General features: G+C 46.9%; 1 long non-coding RNA gene across 1 annotated transcript; it reads right to left on the reverse strand.

Annotated features, from left to right (window-relative positions):
* Positions 1 to 6297: 6297 nt before the first annotated feature.
* Positions 6298 to 9126, reverse strand: LOC127445330 (uncharacterized). The gene is made up of 3 exons (XR_007897966.1): positions 9084 to 9126; positions 8923 to 8979; positions 6298 to 6868 (listed from the first exon to the last, which is right to left on the reverse strand). It is a non-coding gene; the product is annotated as an uncharacterized LOC127445330 (long non-coding RNA).
* Positions 9127 to 9719: the final 593 nt, after the last annotated feature.

Genomic DNA, 9719 nt, shown 5'->3' on the forward strand with positions numbered 1-9719 from the left:
GGGCGATTTGGGGACCCCAATAGGACCGCCTCCGCCGGGTATCCCCCCGCGGACCCCCCATTCCCCAGCACGCTCGTCTGCCCCGATCGGGCTTACGGGTGAGTCCGCCGGCTCGTCTCACAGCGAGTTCGACCTCTTATTCGGAGCCCGCGAATGTGATGAGCTCTCGAGCGCTGCATCGGAGAGCGGGCTCGTCCAGTCGGAAGCCTCAGCTGGGTTCCTCCCTTCAGGTTCGATTGCCCAGTCACAGGCTGACGTGGAGATGACGACATGCTTTACCGGGCAGCCACGAGCATCGGTTAGAGTGGATTTCGCTGCTCTTCCCTGAAACCTCGCGGCTCGTTGATTGGTTCCTGGGCTCGCGGCGCCGCTCAAAGCCACGCCCCGCCCCTGTTCCTTTCTTCCCGGAAGTGCATGAAGAGCTGACAAGGTCGCGGGAGGCACTTTTTACTGCCCGGTCCTGATCTTTTCAGCTTCCCTGCCCTCACTACCCTCTCATGGTGGGGCGGCCAAGGGCTATTCGGCAATCCCCCGGTGGATAAAGGCGCTCGTGGTGCACCTATGCCCGCAGAGCGCCACCACCTGGCACGGGTGCCCAAAGCCCCCATCCAAGGCCTGTAGGTTTACATCGTCTCTGACAGCCAGGGCCTACGGTGCCGCTGGACAAGCCGCCTCCACCCTGCACGCCATGGCTCAACTGCACTCGGCGACCGACCTCGCTCTCCGAGTGACAGAGGTCACGGCGCGGTCTCTCGGGCGGACGATGGCCACACAAGTGGTCCAGGAGCGCCACCTTTGGCTCAACCTGGTTGAGATGGGTGAGGCCGACAAGACATGATTCCTTGCTGCCCCCATTTCCCAGGCGGGCCTATTCGGCGACACCATCGAGGACTTTGCCCAGCAGTTTTCGATGGTAGAGCAGTAGATGGATGCTAGTCGGCATATCCTGCCCCGGCGCGGCTCAGGATCCCGAACCCCGTCTACTCATCGCCAAGGACGTCCCCCTGCGATGACTGCACCGGCTCCGCCATAGCACGCCCTAACAGCCCGGCCCCGGCGTGGAGCCCACTGCAGGAAGCAGAAGCCTCCCATCTTGCGGCCGCCCAGAACCCGTGAAAGGCTTCAAAGCACCCTTGAGAACAAAACCAGGGACAACGAAACCCGCTGCTCAGGAGCTGGTAAGCAGATCTCCATCTTTTTGTTACCTTTTGCATTTAATTGCGCTGCATGCCCAAGTGGCTGCAGTACTCAAGAGCTCAGCAAGAGCGGTTTCCTTGTTCCCTGGGTCACGTATCTGGTGTGTACGGCCGTCATCACGACCACCATCCACCACTCTATTTGGCAGATTTAGTACTCCAGCGGCGGTCCTCTGCCCCTGAGCGCCCAGCTGTGGCAAAAATCCGCCCCCGATGTGACAGTCTCCACGGGTTATGAGGACAGGCCTCTTCCTTTCCCATCCCAGGCTGTTCCGGGGGTGGTCACAAGGAGCCAGGTAAGTGCTTCGATGTCCTTAGACTCAGCACAGCCACGACGTGGTCTAGCACCTCCGGCACCAAGATTGGTTTGCGGCGGTAGACCTGAAGGATGCGTACTTCCACGCTTCGATCCTTCCTCAACACAGACCCTTCCTGCGGTTTGCATTCGAGGGTCAGGCGTATCAGTACAAAGTCCTCCCTTTCGGCCTGTCCCTGTCTCCTCGCGTCTTTACGAAGGTCGCAGAGGCTGCCCTTGCCCCGTTAAGGGAGTTGGTCATTCGCGTTCTCAACTATCTCGACGACTGGCTAATCCTAGCTCACTCTCGAGACGTGTTGTGTGCACACAGGGACCTGGTGCTCTCACACCTCAGCCGATTAGGGCTTCGGGTCAACTGGGAAAAGAGCAAGCTCCTCCCGGTTCAGAGCATCTCTTTTCTCGGTTTGGAGTTGGTCTCCTTGACGGCGCGCCTTACGCACGAGTGCGCCCAGTCGGTGCTGGCCTGTTTGAAGGCCTTAAAACAGGGAACAGCGGTTCCTCTGGAACTTTTTCAGAGGCTCCTGGGGCATATGGCATCCTCGGCGGTGGCCACCCCGCTCGGTTGATGCATATAAGGCCGCTTCAGCACTGGCTCCAGACTCAAGTCCTGAGACAGCCATGGCGCCACAGGACACACCGTGTGGCCATTGCGTTGGTCTGTCACCGTCTTTTCAGCCCTTGGACCGACCTCTCGTTCCTACGGGCAGGTGTTCCTCTAGAACTGGTCCCCAGGCACGTTGTGGTCACAACAGATGCCTCCAAAATGGGCTGGGGTGCTGTTTGCAATGGGCACGCAGCTGTTGGCCTCTAGACGGGTCCGCGACTGCATTGGCACATCAACTGCCTAGAGCTGTTGGCAATTCTGCTTGCCCTGCGGAGGTTTCGGCCGTTGATCCAGGACAAGCACGTGTTAGTTCAGACAGACAACACGACAACGGTAGCATATGTCAACCGCAAGGTGGTTTGTGCTCTCGTTGTATGTCACAACTCGCCCGCCGTCTCCTCCTCTGGAGTCAGCATCACTTCAATTCGCTGCAAGCCACTCACATCCCGGGCAACCTCAACACTACAGCGGACATGCTGTCACAACAGGTTACCCTCAGGGGAGAGTGGAGACTCCACCTTCAGGTGGTCCAGCTGATTTGGAGTCGATTGGACAGGCACAGGTGCACCTGTTTGCCTCCCAAGAATCCTCCCCACTGCCCGCTCCGGTACGCCCTGACTGAGGCTTCCCTTGGCAAAGACGTGCTGGCACACAGCTGGCCCCCTGGCATTCGCAAATATGCGTTTCCCCCAGTGAGCCTGCTTGCACAGACCCTGTGCAAGGTCAGGGAGGATGAGGAGAAGGTCGTCCTGGTAGCACCCTACGGGCCCGTCCAGACGTGGTGCTCGGACCTCACGCTCCTCGCAACAGCTCCCCCCTGGCAAATTCCCCTGAGGAAGGACCTTCTTTCTCAGGGAAGGGGCACCATCAGGCACCCGCACCCAGGCCTCTGGAATCTCCATGTCTGGCCCCTGGACGGGACATGGAAGACCTAAGCTGTCTCCCACCTGTGGTGGTAGACACGATCACTCAGGCTATGGCTCCCTCTACGAGGTGCCTGTATGCCTTTAAGTGGCGTCTGTTCGCTAAGTGGTGTTCTTCCCGTTGGGAAGACCCCCAGAGATGTGCAGTCAGATCAGTGCTTTCCTTCCTGCAAGAGAGGTTGGTAGGGAGGCTGTCCCCTTCCACCTTGAAGGTGTACGTTGCTGCCATAGCAGCACACCATGACGCAGTCGACGGTAAGTCCTTAGGGAAGCACGACCTGATCATCAGGTTCCTAAGAAGTGCCAGGAGGCTGAACTCCTCCAGACCGTGCCTCATTCCCTCATGTTCTTCAGGGTCTACAGAGAGCCCCCTTTGAGCCTTTGCAGTCAGCCAAGCTTAAGGCACTCTCCTTGAAGATTGCCCTCCTGACTGCGCTCACTTCTATCAAGAGGGTAGGTGATCTGCCAGCGTTCTCTGTCAGCGAAATGTGCCTGGAGTCCGGTCCAGGTTACTCTCACGTGATCCTGAGACCCTGACCGGGCTATGTGCCCAAGGTTCCCACCACCCCTTTAGGGACTAGGTGGTGAACCTGCAAGCACTGCCCCAGGAGGAGGCAGACCCAGCCCTGTCGTCGCTGTGTCCGGTGCACGCTTTACGCATCTATTTGGATCGCACGCAGAGCTTTAGAATCTCTGAGCAGCTCTTTGTCTGCTTTTGGTGCACAGCAGAAAGGAAGCGCTGTCTCCAAGCAGAGGATCGCCCACTGGCTCATTGACGCCATAACTATGGCATATGTCGCCTAGGGCATACCGTTCCTGGTAGGGCTACCAGCCCATTCTACCAGGGGTGTAACGGCTCCCTGGGCCCTGGCCAGGGGTGCCTCTCTAACAGACATTTGCAGAGCAGCAGGCTGGGCAACACCCGACACCTGTGCAAGGTTCTACAACCTCCGGGTGGAACCGGTTTCATCCCAGGTAGTGGCACGCAACACAAGCGGATAAGCCCGGGATAGCTGGCCAGGTGTATCACTTGCAGATAGCACCTTCCACCTCCCTTGGATCTGAAAACGTGAGCCATTAATTCCCAGTAGTGTTTACAGACTCTGTTCCCTGGTTGACTTCCTCCGAGCCCTGTGGCAGTCTAGTTTTCGGAGAGACTCGCTGCCGGCCCAGTACACGGGCTAACTAAGAGCCCTGTTTTGCTCCGTATGTGGCGGTTCCCTGTAAGGCTAACCCCATGCAATCTATATCTTCCGCTAGTTCGTTTCCCTGCTGGCAAACTGCGTCTTCCTTGGGCAGAGCTGCTCTGCCCCAGTCTCCATGTTTGTAGTAACTCATCTCCCATTGGGCAGGATCTACCTTGAAGGCTAGATCTACCAGTTCACGTAACACAGTTCAGCCTTGTGGCATTTTGTATAGGGACCCCTAGTGTCACTACATCGACACCAACGTCGAATGAGTGACAGATAGGGAACGTCATGGTTACTGGTGTAACCTTCGTTCCCTGATGGAGGGAATGAGACGTTGGTCCCTCCTGCCACAACGCTGAACTACCCGCTGAAATGGCCGGACCTTATATCGGCTCCTCAGCGTAAAACCTGAATGAGTGGTTGCATACCAGCTCCTTTTATACCCGTATGTCCGGGGGAGTGGCATGCAAATACCACTCGCCAATTTTCATTGGCCTTTCATCAAAGACCAGAGGTGTCTCGGGCTCCCAAGAGTGACCCCTAGTGTCACTACATCGACACCAATGTCTCATTCCCTCCATCAGGGAACGGAGGTTACACCAGTAACCATGACGAACTCTTCTTGAGTGTCATCTGATATGATGATGATGATGATGATCTAGATATGATGTGGATATCAAAGCTAGTAGAGCCTTTAGTTTGTTAAAATAGCATATCCTCCACAGTCAAATAAAGACTTGCCATTTCTTTTAATTTTTCCTCCTCTTTCCAAACACATGATTGTTCTGACATTATGAACATATTTAACATTCTTTGGCAAACCATAAGAAATTAAGTCCAACAGATATAAACATTACTATTGTTAACAGTCTGTTACTGTCACTTTTCATTTTTATAAATGTGCACATTTATAAGGCATTCTTTTATTTTCAAGTAATTTTATCAAGCTGAATCAAGATCTTTGCATTAATGTTTGTGGACTGAGAAAGTCTTGGGCCAGTGGTGTAGCTAAAGGTGGGCCGGGGTGGGACACCCCAATTAGACCCACCCAGAATATTAGAGATTATTCTGTGACTATTATATATACTGTATATATTATTCAAATATATATTTATAAAATGCTATAAATTCTGATTTCTGAAAGTGTGACAGAACTGTGCCGCCTCTCTGTTGTTATGGAAAATTTGGTAAGACAAATGTGGCCGATCCATTTTAATTGAGGCCCACCCAAAAGTAACTTTCTGGCTACGCCCTTGTCTTGACTACAGGTCGACTAAAAATCATAACCTTTTCCGGTGGTTATAAGATGGGAGAGTGTTCGGGAAACATGTTGGAAAACAGTCATTATTTTTGCTATTCCATTTGGTGCCTCTAGTGGGGCAGAAAAAAACCCTGTCACTTTTAAAAGCATTTACGTTTAAATTTCTATTTACAAATTTATTTTATATTCTGCACATGATTAGTTTAGAACTCACAAGTTCATCTAAGCACCATAACTTTCACATGTAATAAAATATGAGAATAGGAAACATTATAACGTTTTTTTTTACAATGTCAAGTTTAAATGTTTACTGTACTAAAGTTGGTGTTGTGCTACAAGTGTGATCATTAATGTTTTTTTTTTTTTTTATTGTTTTTTTTTTTTGGTGTTACCCTCAATTCACAGACCAAATCTTTCCCAAGTATTAGAGCAAAAGAAGGTCGCAGAGGCTGCCCTTGCCCCGTTAAGGGAGTTGGTCATTCGCGTTCTCAACTATCTCGACGACTGGCTAATCCTAGCTCACTCTCGAGACGTGTTGTGCGATAAATATCTAAAAACACCTCACAGATAAGTATGCATTATCAGTTTTCTGAAGAAGAGCAAAAGGATTTCTTTGATATGAAATTTTCTATTTACACTGAAAAGAGAGCGATCAGAATTTGACAGCTTAATATCTTAACATAGCAAAAATGGGTCCTTTTTTTGTAACTCGCTTTATTTTAAATTCATCGCCCCATAAACTCTATTGCCAAGAAACTATAGTCGTAATTTAAAAGAACAGAAACACAATTTTAAAAACTGTAAGGAAGCTGTCATTTAATTAAAATTTCCTTAAAAAGAAAAAAAGTTAGAAAACGTATATTTGTTCCAAACACATTGTTTTTGCTGAGTGAAAATTCTAACACAATTAACAATCAACATCTACAACAACATGTGTGAAAAAGTTTAACATGCTTGCTAATGCATTTACCAAAGGATATGTAGTGAGAAAAAGAAGAAAAAAGTAGCAATTACAATTTGTTTAAGAAAATTTGTTTATCAGACCAAATCTTTCAATATTCACACTTTCAGTTAGTCATCTAAACCTCTTGCAATGCCCCCTGCAATGCCCTGCACAACTTTTCCAGATGCTTTGATTATCTCTTCAGTTCCACCGGACACTGCGCCGGTCACCGGAGAGGTGAGCAGACCAAACAAAGCGTCAACACCTTCAGCAGGTGTGCTGGCACTGGTCATTTTATCACCAGCCTCTTTCATGCTGTCAGTGGCTGCTTTCACCACGCCCACTGTGCCATCTGCCACACCTTATGCCACGGCACCCAACACCTTGAAGAAATCCATGTCTGCTCACTTGTATTTGTCAACTTGCACTGGATTTCTGCGTGCAAAATATTATGACAGTAATGTTCACTAAACATAATTGTCTTTTATATTTAATAAAACAAATATATTTACATAATGTATGTTCTACACTGCAAAATATCATTTTTAAACATCTTTAAAGTATTAAAACAAGTATTTAAAAAATAAAAAAACTTTCTCCTATCCAGCTTAATATGCAGAGAAACGTCATGGTTACTTGTGTAACCTCCGTTTCCTGATGGAGGGAACGAGACGTTGTGTCGATGTAGTGACACTAGGGGTCACTCTTGGGAGCCCGAAACACCTCTGGTCTTTGTACCCCGGACATATGGGTATAAAAGGAGCTGGTATGCAACCACTCATTCAGGTTTTATGCTGAGGAGCTGAGACAAGGTCCGGCCATCGCAGCGGGGCGTTCTCTGCAGTGCACCAGTGCAGAGGAGGGAGAAGCCGCTGAAATGCGCCGTCAGATCCAGCAGAGGTGAATGAACAGCAGAATTCAGCTCAGTGACCATGACCTCTCGGCTCCGAAGAGAAAATCTGAATGAGTGGTTGCATACCAGCTCCTTTTATACCCGTATGTCCGGGGGAGTGGCATGCAAATACCACTCGCCAATTTTCATTGGCCTTTTATCAAAGACCAGAGGTGTCTCGGGCTCCCAAGAGTGACCCCTAGTGTCACTACATCAGCACAACGTCGAGTGAGTGACAGATAGGGAACTGAAAATAAGCCATTCATTGGTTAAATTTCTTGAAAACTGAGCATTCTTTCTCTCAGAATCTTTGAAAATTCCAGTCTGATTTCACATAAAATTCAAGTGTATGCCAATTTTTCTTTAGCCAAAATTGGTATATGTTGACCGAATATGAAAACACTGCCCCCAAAGGCTAAAGTAGTAAGTGTTTCAGAGCATATAAACAAGTGTGACATCCATTTACATCCAGAAGAGGTCGCCAGAAGCCAGTTGTAAAAATCATTGTTTTCAGCTGAACAGGGCGTAAAACAGTGAAAAGAAATGCTTATTTTATTTAATCTACCCCCAAAATAAAACCCAGATCTAACCCTAACCATTAGTAGAGACAAAATGCAATGTTAAGGATAAAAATGCAAACTCCTTATCACGCTTGTGATTGTTTATAAAAATGTGATTACTTCCTCGTTAGATTAGGGATTGAACTGTGGTCTCTTATGCAACTGATGCAATGCGCTACCAGTTGTGCCACGAGGGAAAGTAACTATTATTGAGCTGTTCCAAATATGTCTAATGGGAGATAGGGCATGTCAGTGAGTCGGCATACTGTTGTCGATCCTAGCGTACTGGAACTTTCAGAAACAGCATGCCGATTTCCCGTGCGATCATGTTGGAAAATTCCTGTTTGTTTAGAGCAACCCAACTAGACCCGCCCTAACAACGTTGCTCAACCAGTGGGGTGAGTTGGGGGGGGGACTATATTTTCAGAAAACCGTTTTGAAAACAAAATTATTTTTGCAATTCCATTTGGTGGCGCTAGTGGCGAGCAAATGACATTCCTCAGCTTTAAGACAGAATACATTTGCTTGAGAAGGAAAATTGCATTTTCAGAGAAAATATCTTGAATTTTATTAAGATTATACATAATATAGATGTAAACACTTAAATTTAATTTATGAAGTTTATTTAGGTTACGCCAACAGCAATGCGTTTTTTTTTTTTTTTAAGCTTTAATTACATTTTCTTACATTTATGCTTAAAACAAGAATTAATAAAAATTATCATTTTGGGAGAACGATTCATTTAATATATGTACTTTATGTATGTTAATTTGTGTAAATTAATACAAAATGTAACTGACACTGTGAACATTCATGCAAGAATTGTTTTTCAATATCAATACAATATTTTTAAAAATACACCACCGTTAACAATAATAATGTGCATGACAATACAGTAGGCACTACATCTGGGATTAAATAGTTTAATATTGATATATCAACAGTATATTTCTAGATTTCTAATATGATATGAATCCCAGACTCAATAACCACATGAGCTTGTTTGTTTTTTTTATGGGATATAATATCAGTCTTACCGCCTCCACATGTGATCAGTTCAGTTCAGCTGAGTTGCTTTTAAAACTTGAGGATGCCTGTAATGTTAATTCACATGTTAATGAACCTGAAATGAAATGACCAACAATCCCAGACATGAAAAGTCAACTATTATGTCTTCATAGATATAGTAAATACTCACACCTGAAGATGCAGCTGATGTTGGTGTTTTTAGAGTTTCAGATGATGTTCTTTAGATCAGCAGTGGAAATGAAGCATCTTTATATACTCAGAAGAGAAACTGAAATCAAACCGGGTCACTTATTTGTGAATGATTAATCTAACGGACTCAAATATTCACTTTAGGGGGTTTTACAGGAAAGTTTAAGTAAACCAAGGGGTTTTACGAATCTCCTTCTCATTCACTTTCATTTTTACCCCAATTGTTGTCAACACATACACACACACACACACACACACATACATATGTACGTCTTCACAGCTTTCTAGTAATCCAAGGCTGTTCTTGTATACAGTGGTGATTTAGCAAGTGAAGTATGTGGAGATGTTGTAAGTGTGCTGTGTAGTTCTGACGTCTTATATGCCCTTGATAGTGAAGATTTAGTGCTCTAATGTCATGATATCATGACCATTGAAATACTAAAACTGACACTTGTTTTGTTTTTACAATTATGCTCTCACATTGTGAAAAATCATAGTTTTTATAGCTTAAAAATATAAATGATTGCATATGAACATGTATACATATCGATGATTGATTCCTTTGACCGTCTGACCAGCTGTAAATGTTTGAGTGGAATCTGTGAAGCTATAGGAA

Source organism: Myxocyprinus asiaticus, chromosome 8 (genome assembly GCF_019703515.2).
Source record: "Myxocyprinus asiaticus isolate MX2 ecotype Aquarium Trade chromosome 8, UBuf_Myxa_2, whole genome shotgun sequence".
NCBI lineage: Eukaryota > Metazoa > Chordata > Actinopteri > Cypriniformes > Catostomidae > Myxocyprinus > Myxocyprinus asiaticus.